This window comes from Capsicum annuum, chromosome 11, assembly GCF_002878395.1.
Source record: "Capsicum annuum cultivar UCD-10X-F1 chromosome 11, UCD10Xv1.1, whole genome shotgun sequence".
Taxonomy (NCBI): domain Eukaryota; kingdom Viridiplantae; phylum Streptophyta; class Magnoliopsida; order Solanales; family Solanaceae; genus Capsicum; species Capsicum annuum.
Window position 1 is genome coordinate 224,204,860 of NC_061121.1, and position 11,554 is coordinate 224,216,413.

Below are 11,554 nucleotides of genomic sequence, written 5' to 3' on the forward strand. Positions count from 1 at the left end.
TTATACATATAAATGTTTTATACGAAAATTATACAGTTTTGATACACAATTTATACAATAACTATATATATATATATTTTTACATATTTTATACGACAATTATATAATTTTCATACATTTTTTATATATTTTTTTATATATATTTTATGCATATACATATTTGATAGAACTATACGATTTCTATACATATATCTTATATAGATACATATTCTATTCAATAATTATATCTTTTTTATATAATTTAATTATTATTTCTAAATAATAAAAAAAGAACAAAATATTTGATCAGTTAAAAAATTTATAGAAAAAAATTGAAATATTTTTAAAAGGACCGAATTACCCAAGTTGAATACTGTATCAGTATTGTATATAGATTGTATCGTATATGAATTGTATATGGACTACATATGTCAAAATGACTCAAATTAGAAAATGACTATAAAACGAAAATAGTATATTCGACTGGTCACTTAAATTTTTTTTAAATTTGGACTATTTATTTTAAAAAAATAATATAGAGTGTTCCTTTTTTTTTTTTTTTTTAAAATTATACACCAGTTCCAAACCCAACTGCCCCATAGCTGAAAACAATATATATTTGATCCCTCAAAATGGCACCAGCTCATACATAAGACTACTGTAGACAAGACAAACAGCTCATACATAAGACTACTGTAGACAAAACAAACAGCTCAGAAATAAGGACCACTTTAGCATTTAACACCAAACCCACCAACTCAAAAATGAAATTTTAAAATCAAAAGGTGCTTCGGGACCTACAAAGTATTAATTTTTCCATACAACGAGACAAAATAATGTATTAAAGTAAGTTAATAGATCTTGATATCCAGAAAAAAGCACATGACTCTTAAAATCATTTTTGTTTGTAGATTTCAGAAATGGAGATGGGCTTAGCAGCTGGTGGTGCATTTCTCTCTTCAGCTTTGGGTGTTCTCTTTGATAGGCTTGCTCCTGATCTGCTCGAGATGTTTCAGAAGAATAAGCATGATGTTAGACTCTTAAAGAAGCTGAAAATGACTTTGGTTGACATTCAGGCTGTGCTATGTGACGCAGAGAATAAGCAGGCATCAAATCAACATGTAAGCCAGTGGCTTAATGAGCTTCGCGATGCTGTGGACGGCGCTGAAAACTTAATGGAACAGGTCAACTATGAGGCTTTGAGGCTTAAGGTGGAAGGTCAACTTTGAAATCTTGCAGAAACAAGCAACCAGCAAGTAAGTGACCTCAATCTGTGCTTGAGTGATGATTTCTGTCTTAACATAAAGGAGAAGTTGAAAGACACCCTTGAAACATTGGAGGATCTGCAAAAGCAAATTGGTCTCCTTGGCTTAAAGGAACATTTTTCTTCAACTAAAGGAGAAACTAGAACACCTTCAACTTCTTGCATTGTTGAATCTGATGTCTTTGGTTGGCTGAATGAAAAAAATGAATTGATTGACCGCTTATTGTCCAAGGATGACAGTGAAAAATCTTACTGTTGTCCCTATTGTTGGAATGGGGGGAGTGGGAAAGACAATACTTGCTAAAGCTTCTTACAATGATGAGAAGGTGAAAATCCATCTGATGCTTTCAGAATAACAAAGGGTTACTTCAAGAAATTGGCTCATTTGACTTAAAGGATGACGATAATATTAATCGGTTACAAGTCAAATTGAAGGAAAAACTAAATGGAAAAAGGTTTCTCATTGTTCTGGATGATATGTGGAATGACAACTACAAAGAGTGGGATGACTTGAGGAATATTTTTGTTCAAGGAGATATTGGAAGTAAGATCATTGTGACAACACGTAAAGAGAGTGTTGCCTTGATGATGGGTAGTGGGGCAATCAACGTGGGGACTCTGTCTGATGAAGCCTCTTGGGCTTTATTCAGACGACATTCGTTAGAAAACAGGGATCCTATGGAACATCCGGAACTTGAAGAGGTCGGAAAAAATTGCAGCCAAGTGCAAAGGACTGCCCTTAGCTCTGAAGACGCTCTCTGGCTTGTTACGCTCCGAATCAGAGGTTGAAGGGTGGAGACGTATTTTGAGAAGTGAAATATGGGACCTGTCGAACAATGACACATTACCAGCGTTGATGTTGAGCTTCAATGAACTTCCCACACATTTAAAGCCATGTTTTTCCTATTGTGCAATATTTCCTAAAGATCATCCATTTAGAAAAGAACAAGTTATTCATCTGTGGATTGCTAATGGTCTTGTAGTACCACGGGGAGATGAAAGAATTCAAGATTTAGGCAACCAATTCTTTCTCGAGTTGAGATCAAGATCATTATTCGAACTGGTCCCAGATCCTTTTCAAGGGAACACAGAGGAATTCTTAATTCTTGATCTTGTCAATGATTTAGCCCAAATTGCATCTTCAAAACTTTGTGTCAGGTTGGAAGAGTGCCAAGGATCTCATATGTTGGAACAAAGTCAGCACTAGTCCTACTCAATGGGAGAAAGTGGTAAATTGGAGGAGCTGAGGACATTGCTTCCATTCAATAGCCAACACAATAGAGAAATTCCTCTAAGCAAGAGAGTGCTGCTTAACATACCGCCAAGTCTAAGATCCTTAAGGGCATTATCATTTTTATGTTATGGGATTGTGGAGTTGCCAAATGACTTGTTTATCAAATTAAAGCTCCTGAGATTTGTGGACCTTTCTGGGACAGAGATTAAAAAGTTGCCTGATTCTATCTGTCATTGTATAACTTGGAGACACTTCTCCTGTCATCTTGTACATATCTTGAGGTGCTACCGGCGCAGATGGAGAAGTTGATCAACTTGTATCATCTTGACATAATCAACACTTCTTGCTTGAAGAAGCCGCTACATCTGAGCAAGTTGAAAAGCCTCCAAGTGCTAGTTGGAGCCAATTTTCTTCTAGGTGGTAGCGGTGGCTGGAGAATGGAAGATTTGGGTGAAGCACATTACTTGTATGGATCTCTATCAATCTTAGAGTTGCAAACTGTGGTTGATAGAAGGGAAGCTCTTAAGGCAAACACGAGGGAGAAGAATCATGTTGAAAGGTTATCGTTGGAGTGGAGTGAAAGTACTGCAGACGATTCACAGACTGGAAGAGACATACTTGATGAGCTACGCCCACACTCAAATATAAAAGAACTCCAAATCTACAGATACAGAGGAACACAATTTCCAAATTGGCTAGATGATCATTCCTTTCTTAAGCTGCTAATACAATTGTCTCTTAGCAACTGCAAGGACTGTTTTTCCTTTCCAGCACCAGGACAACTTCCTTGTTTGAAATCCCTTTCCATTAGAGGGATGCATCGAATAACTGAGGTGACGGAAGAATTCTATGGTAGCTTGTCCTCCAAAAAACCCTTTAACTCTCTTGAGAAGCTTGAAATTGCAGAGATGCCGAAGTGGAAGCAGTGGCACATACCAGGGAATGGAGAGTTCCCTACACTTAAGAAACTTTCAATTTCAAAATGCCCTGAGTTTGGAGACACCCATCCAACTTTCAAGTTTACAAAAGTTTAAAGTTATTGGTTCTCCTAAGGTTGGAGTTCTTTTTGAGAGAAACTGGTGAATGGCCGAAAAGAGTGGTGTCTAAAGAGACTGCCCTCTCTCAGAGAGTTAGTCATCCACCACAATGGCAGTGACAAAGTGATTGTTGGTGGTGAGAATTGGGTGTTGCGTTGCTCTATTCAAAGTCTTGAAATAGGCAATTTGAAAACATTAAGCAGCCAACTTCTCAAAAGCCTCACCTCTCTTGAATATCTATATACTGATAATTTACCTCAAATTCAGTCACTGCTGGAAGAAGGGCTTCTCTCCTCTCTTTCTGAGCTACATTTAAATCGCCATGATGAGCTCCCTTCAATACCTACTGAAGGTCTTGGGCACCTCACTTCGCTTCGACGTCTAGAGATCAGCAATTGCTATCAACTCCAATCTCTTGCAGAATCAGGGTTTCCCTCCTCTCTCTCTCTGAGCTGACCATCACACATTGCCCTAATCTCCAAATTCCAATCCCTTCCAGTAAAAGGGATGCCCTCTTCCCTCTCTAAACTATCTATTTCCTACTGTCCATTGTTCAAACCACTCCTAGAATTTGACAAGGGGGGGAGTACTGGCCAGAAATTGCTGACATCTCCACCATAGAGATCGATCTCAAATGCCTTTAAAGATTTAAACTGAATGGTGCTCTCACAAGTGTAAGTTATTCTTTCCCCTCAGAAGCTTTTTATTTTTGTTTACTTCTCTTTGTTCTTTTGTTAATTCTTTTTCTTTTTTTTTGATCTTTTTGAGCAGTGTGGAGTGTCCTGCTCAAACTGTGTCTTGAATTCAACAGGGGACTTACTAGCCAAAAATTGCTTATATTTCCACCTTAAATATTGATTGGGAGTACTCGTAATGATTAAAATGAGGGGTGCTCTGATAGATGTAAGTTGTTCTATTTTCTTAGTATCTTTTGTTTTTTGGTTACTTCTCTTTGCCGGTTTGTTAGTAATTCTGTTTCTTTGTTAAATCATTTTGACCAGTGAAGCTGAGGAAGCATCTTCAGATCAAGATGAAATCTTTATATTTGCACCAAAACATTGAAAAAGAAATCTACTTTAGGTAGGAATTGAGATAAATTACAACATACCCAGTGTATTTCCACATAGTGGGGTCTGGGGAGAGTTGAGTGTACGCAGACCATACCACTACCTCAGGTGAAGTAGAGAGGCTGTTTCTGATAGACCCCCGGCTTGGAATTGAGATAAATTACTCCAGAAACTTGGTAGCTTAATACATTGACCTATCTTCTCCTTCAAATCTTGCAGACGAAAATAAGATTCGCCATGATGAAATCTGTTCCTCTTTTTTCTGCATTTTGTCATCTCTTCTACAGAGATAAAGGGTCCAACAAATACAACCTCACTTTCTCAATGAGGTAGCCAAGACCTTTAAAAGAGATAAAGTGTCCATCACGCTTGAAATTTAAGGAAATTGGAAAAGACTTTGAGTGTCTGCTCCCATTATTTAAGCCATGATACATCACATTGATTTCAAGCTATGTTGCTCGTCAGCAGGTGTGTGTTGGATTCTCCAAAACTGGTGTATTTTTATAGAATCGGACACGGGTGCGACATCGAATGTGAAGAGTCAGCACAACTTAGATTTCAAGTTTGATGCGACTGCATCTGATGTCAAACACTGAGCTTTTGTCAGTATTTGGATCTTTATGACAATAGGTAAAACATCAGTTTCGTCAGTATCTGGATCTTTATGACAATGGTTAAAACATCAGTTTTTTCTTTTGAATATTCAGATTTGAACTGAGATATAAACATTAAGCTGATAACTTTGGAGATTATGGAGTTCCCTTTAATTTATGCCCATTACTCAACCTGCCCGGAATGAATTCAAGGTTAGATAACAGAAAAACGATTTACTCATGCTTCAGTTACTAAGATACTTATTTTGTTGTAATAGTGGTTTGTATTTTATCTTATAGTTTTAGCTGATGCATATAAGCTGTTCAAAAGATGATGCTGTGTTTACTTACTGCAATTTGTTGCAATTTACTGTCCAGATAACTTGCTTGCAATTTGTTGCATTTAGCTTGATTTGGTTGTTGATCGATTGTTATTGCAGGAGTTGTTTAATCTTGTCTCCGTTTAAACTTCAGTCAATTTATGGAATCGCAAAGGAAAATCGTGAATGGTCAGAAACATGCAATCAATTTGCGCCAGAGATGAATTTAAGGCTAATAAAATGAACAGGCGTATCATGATGTATTAAGACTATGCTAGTCGCTATAGGTTGCACAATGGAGAAGCCTTCAGTTCTTGATTAATAGAGGTCAATTAGCAGCTTGGCTCCCTTCACGTTGCTTTGTTCTTCTATCGAATGCAAAGCTCTAATAGAATTCAAAGGTGTATAATACACAAGGTTTGTTTCCTATCTATCAAAAATATAAATGTTTGCCTCCCAAGAAATTTAACAACTAAAAGCATCAGCACTGTCCAGGTTTTTGTTAACGATTATCAGATATCAACTTAGCAAATTTTATTCTTTGTCAGGGTTTTGGTATGCAATTACAACTCTTTGCTCAGTTGGTAAAAGGAAACTTCTGCTGCAATTCTCTATTGAATAGAAAGTCACTCGAATGTGGTCTGACAGCAAAATGTAAGTGAAGAAAGACTAGTCATTTTTTTATCATCCAGTGCTATTAACTATCAGTCTAAGGTTTTGTTATCGTTGGCTGTAAACGTTATACTAATGCGTAGAATTTTTATACAAAAACATGTGTGCTGATCATCAAACACATAGCTTTAAATTTAATCTCCATAGAGAATCTATAGAAAAGATAATCACAGATAACAATCAGTAGTTTTAGGAAATTAGTTAACTTCCATTGTCAGGATTTTGGGACCAACTGAGAAGCTTCTATGACATTTAGGGTGGAGTATTCATGTGACAGTTCATGAGGAAAAATGTGTGCCAGTTCTTTTAGTTGATTTACAAATGTTTTTTGAGTTTGCATTTGTTCTGAAGGTTGGCATCTATAATACTTCACATTGTCAGAGTCGGGAAGCAGCGATTGCGAGAAGCCAGGATAGCAGTTGATTTCTTTATTCTATTACTTGCTGGACTCTGCCTGGGAACACTTGCTGAAGTGAGTGATGAAACATTTGGATTTATGGGGTACCTTTACACCGTCATTGCAATTCGTAAGTTCAAAACCTCTGAACAGTGTATATACTTCAGGCTTTTCATCTTTAAGAGGATTGATGACTTAAAGACAGTTGATTAGCTTTATTTGCAAATTTAGGAGAATAAGTTCTCAATTTTAAAATCATACAACTCATCTCTATGTTATCAATTGTAATTCGGCTTCTTTGTTGATGCTAACAATTTGTAAATGTTGGTACCAATAATGAGTTGAGGGGAGCCTTGGAGTAACCGTAAAGTTGTTGTCATGTGACTAGGAGGTCACGGGTTCAAGCCTTGGAAACAACCCTTGCAGAAATGTAAGGTGAGGCTGCGTACAATAGATCCTTGTTGTCGGGCCTTCCCCGGACCCTGAGCTTAGCGGGAGCTTAATGCACCGGACTGTCCTTCTTGGAAACGGACCCTTGCAGAAATGTAAGGTGAGGCGCGTACAATAGATCCTTGTGGTCGGGCCCTTCCCCGGACCCTGCGCAGAACGGGAGCTTAGTGCACCTGACTGCTCTTTTTGGTAGCGATAATGAGTTGTGCAGATCTGAGATTAGCATACTGTGCATGTCATCATGTTAAACTTTTCTGGTATGAACTGAAAAACTGTTTTCAAGTAAAACAAAATTAATTGCAGTTTATGTCTTCTACCCTCCTTACTGTTCACTCAGTATAGGAGTTAGTACAATAGAAATGGAGAAAAAGTATAGAGATGTTACAGCATTTTTCACACCCAGCCCAAAATTTCTCTTCTTTTGGAAAGAAGAACAGAATTTAATCTGTATGAAGGAAAAAAACAGAACTTGAACCGAGAAGAGAAAGAGCAGAAAAGCTGTGTTATTTTTCGTTGCTCATTGAAATGATCACTGCCACATTTATACATAAAACCATGACAGAAAAAGCTTAATTAAAGGAGTAAAATAAGCTATCATTTCTCTAACATTATTGCCTAAAGATCAGCAACTGTTATAAAATCAGAATCTGCATGATTGCAGCCTTATTTACCTAAACTTAATCCAATCTTTAAAGCTATAAGCTGAATTTCAGCAGCTAGTACAACTAATCTGCAGCTCTTGAGGTACTAATCTTAACACTCCTCCTTGACTCAAGAGCAGTAACACCAAGTCTTTCTATGAGAAACTCGAATTTTTCTCTAGGTAGAGACTTAGTTAAAATATCAGCATTCTGGAAATCAGTTCTGCAGTGCACCATGTTTATGTCTCCATTCTTTTGCACCTCCCTTAAGAAATAAAGCTTGATCTTGAAATGTTTTGTCTTTCCATGAGAGACAGGATTATTTGCAACTGAAATTGCAGCTTCATTATCCACAAGGATTTCAGTGCTCTTCTTTTGCTCCATGTACAAATCTGTCAGCAGCTTCCGAATCTAAAGGGCTTGATTCACAGCTAAAGCAGCTGCAATGTATTCTGCTTCACAGCTAAAGCAGCTGCAATGTATTCTGCTTCGGCTGTTGATTGAGCCACAACATCTTGTTTCTTTGAACACCAAGAGAATATTCCAGAACCAAAACTAAAACAGTAACCTGAGGTGCTTCTCATATCATCTGAGCAACCAACCCAGTCACTATCAGAAAATCCACGAAACTGAAAATCTGGTGTCTTTTTGAACATTATGCCCAAATTAATAGTACCTTTGACATATTTAATCCCATGTTTTGCTGCTTGAAAATGAATTTCGCTAGCACAATGCATATATCTTAAAAGTAAACTCACACCATAAACAATATCCGGCCTCATTGCAGTCAAGTACATTAGGCAACCTATCAGACTCCTATAGAGTCCTTCATCAACCTTTCCAGCTCCATCTTCTTTGCAAAACTTCTCATTTTGATTCATAGGAGTTGGAGTAGACTTGCAATCTTCCATTTTGAACTTTTTGAGAATTTCTTTGGCATGTTTCTGCTGGCATATGAAGATCTCATTTCTTTTTTGCTGAACTTCCATTCCAAGGAAATAGAACATTTCACCAAGGTCCGTCATCTTAAAAACTTTCATCATTTCAACCTTTAATAGAATGATCAAGTCCAAATTGCTACCTGTAACTAGCAAGTCATCTACATACAAAGAGACAATGGTTAAATCAGAATCTTCTTTTCTAATATAGAGCGTACACTCACTGAGGCTTTTTTGAAAGCCTAAACTAAGAAGACGAGCATCAATTCTACTATACCAAACTCTAGGAGCTTGTTTCAAACCATACAATGCCTTCTTTAGCAAGTACACTTTGTCTTCTTTGCCTTTGATAGAAAAACCTTCAGGTTGTTCTACAAAGATTTCTTCTTCAAGGTAACCATTTAGAAAAGCTGATTTCACATCAAGCTGGAAGATCTTCCATCCTTGTTGAGCTGCTAATGCTAACAACATTCTTATTGTATCCAAACGGGCGACTGGAGCAAAAGTTTCAGAAAAATCTACTCCAAACGTTTGCGCGTACCTTTTTGCAACTAGCCTGGCCTTGTACTTGGTTATAAAACCATCAGGATTGAGCTTAGTTCTATAAACCCACTTGACTCCAATAGCCTTCTTGTGTGATGGTCTGTCAACCAACTCCCATGTGTTGTTCTTTTCTATCATTTTGAGCTCCTCCTGCATTGCATATCTCCATTCCTCATCTTTGCAGCCTCTATAAATCCTGCAGGTTCCAGAACTGCAACATCACACCTTTGATAAATATCAGAAGTGTTCTTGTGCCTCTAACAGGTACATCATCAACATCATCAGTTAGAAATTCTAGATTCTTTTGCTTTTCATCATCTTGTCAGCTCTATGTGTCATTCTCCACGAACTTGACATCCCTGCTAACAATCAGTTTGTCATTTTGAGGCTGATAAATCTTGTAAGCTTTTGATAGATTGTTGTATCCTACAAAGATTCCAGGTTCAGCCTTCTTATCCATTTTATCTCTTTTCACGTGAGGTACATAAGAAAAACAAAGACAACCAAGTATTTTCATATTTGTTAGCAAAGGTTTGTAACCAAACCAAGCCTCAAATGGTGTCTTCTTTTGCAAAGCCTTAGTTGGCAATCTGTTTAGCAGAAATACTGCGGTATTGGCAGCTTCAACCCAAAATTTCTTTAGCAGCCCTTTCTCATGGAGCAAACACCTTGTCATCTCCATTAGCGTCCTATTTTTCCTTTCCACTACTCCGTTTTGTTGAGTATAGGATGTCATTAGCTGATGCTCGATTCTTGCTTCATTACAAAAGTTGTTGAGCTTTTTTGAAGTGTATTCAGTTCCATTATCTGTTCTTATCACCTGAATTTTGCAACCACTTTGATTTTCCACAAAAGCCTTAAATTTTCAGAATACATCAGCGACCTCAGATTTAAAATTCAGAAAATAAATCCAACAATATCTTGAACAATCATCAATAAAGGCAATGTAGTACTTACTACCATTTAAAGATGATGTTTTCTGAGGTCCGCCTACGTCCGTATGAATAAGTTGCAGCTTATTCTTTGCCCTCCATGATGGAAAAAGAAGCCTTGTCTGCTTCCCTGACAAAATTCACAAGCAGGCAAATTTTTCTCAAGGCTCGGAGACCTCCTGCGAGTTGATTTTCTTTCATGAAGAGTATCGCATCATGATGATAATGTCCGAGTTTTTTGTGCCACAACTCTGAATTTGTCACGACCCGAACCAGGGCCTGGCCGTGACGAGCATTTCGAACCATTGAGGCCCGAAACACCCCTATCTGTCTGGTAATCATGCACCTAATTCATATGATCTAAGAAATGCGGAAAAACACAATAATTCGGAAACATGGTCATAAATATGAAAAGAGACAATAACGGGGAGATAATGTTCCCTCAACATCAATTATTCTCTGAACAACTGTCTACGAAATTCTCTAACAAATGACTGAAACAATGTCTATCTGAAAACTGGGACAAGGCTCTCAGTAGACCCAAAAACTGAATATAAGATAAAAGGACTGTAGGACATAAGACCTTCCGAAACATAGAAGGCTCACACTTAGTCTCTACAGCTCTGTCTGAAAGTTCTACTGATTCTCTTGACCCCTAGACTGGGCCTCTGAACCTGAGAGGTTGGAGAGGGGAGGGGGTCAGCACAAAAGTACTGGCACGCAGAGATATCAAAACAAAACATAATTTTTTTACAAAGTATAGTTGAGAGCCATTATAAAGCAATTTCGTATCGAATCATTTGAAAGCACATGAGTGTAATGCAATAGTTTTTCTCAACAATAATGAAATGCAACTGAGCTAGGTGGGATACCCTACATAATTTACACCAACTGTCAAACCTCGGTTGCCGCCAAGATTAGAGTATAAGTGAGGGAGAGACACACAATACCACACAGCATGGTGTCTCGACCCAATGGTAGTGCCCAAGATCACTTGGCTCGGGCTCCTACCTATAGTCCCAATTTGGAAATGACGTGAAGTCAAGTACACAAGATCACTTAGCCTGGTTCCAATATTCCGTGTCGGCAAACACGTTCTTCCAGCGATGAGCCCTTGTGTCTCAAACGCCTTCTTCGGGCATCCACCTATCTCATGTAAAATCAATGCATTCAAACTTCATTTGTTTCAATCATGTATCGTATTCTGTAGGGTATCGTCATACCCGATTTGCAAGTCATCAATATCATATCCACATATGCATAATCATGTAAAAACCAAGGTGCTTCATCATTTTCAAGTGGTGAACAATATTTATTTCAAATTCATGCTCTCTTTTGTTGATCACAATATAATAAGGAGTATTGAAACATTATCATGGGAATTTGAAAACAATTTATCATTCATATTTATCAAACTTCCATGGAAAATCTCAAATCACATATGCATGGTTTCAACCATTGAAGTATATAGGCAAACAATTCCCATG

At 37.5% G+C, this 11,554-nt stretch overlaps 1 pseudogene; it reads left to right on the forward strand.

The window, feature by feature from the left end:
• The first annotated feature begins 786 nt into the window (after positions 1 to 786).
• Positions 787 to 5,911, forward strand: LOC107847608 (annotated as a pseudogene).
• Positions 5,912 to 11,554: the final 5,643 nt, after the last annotated feature.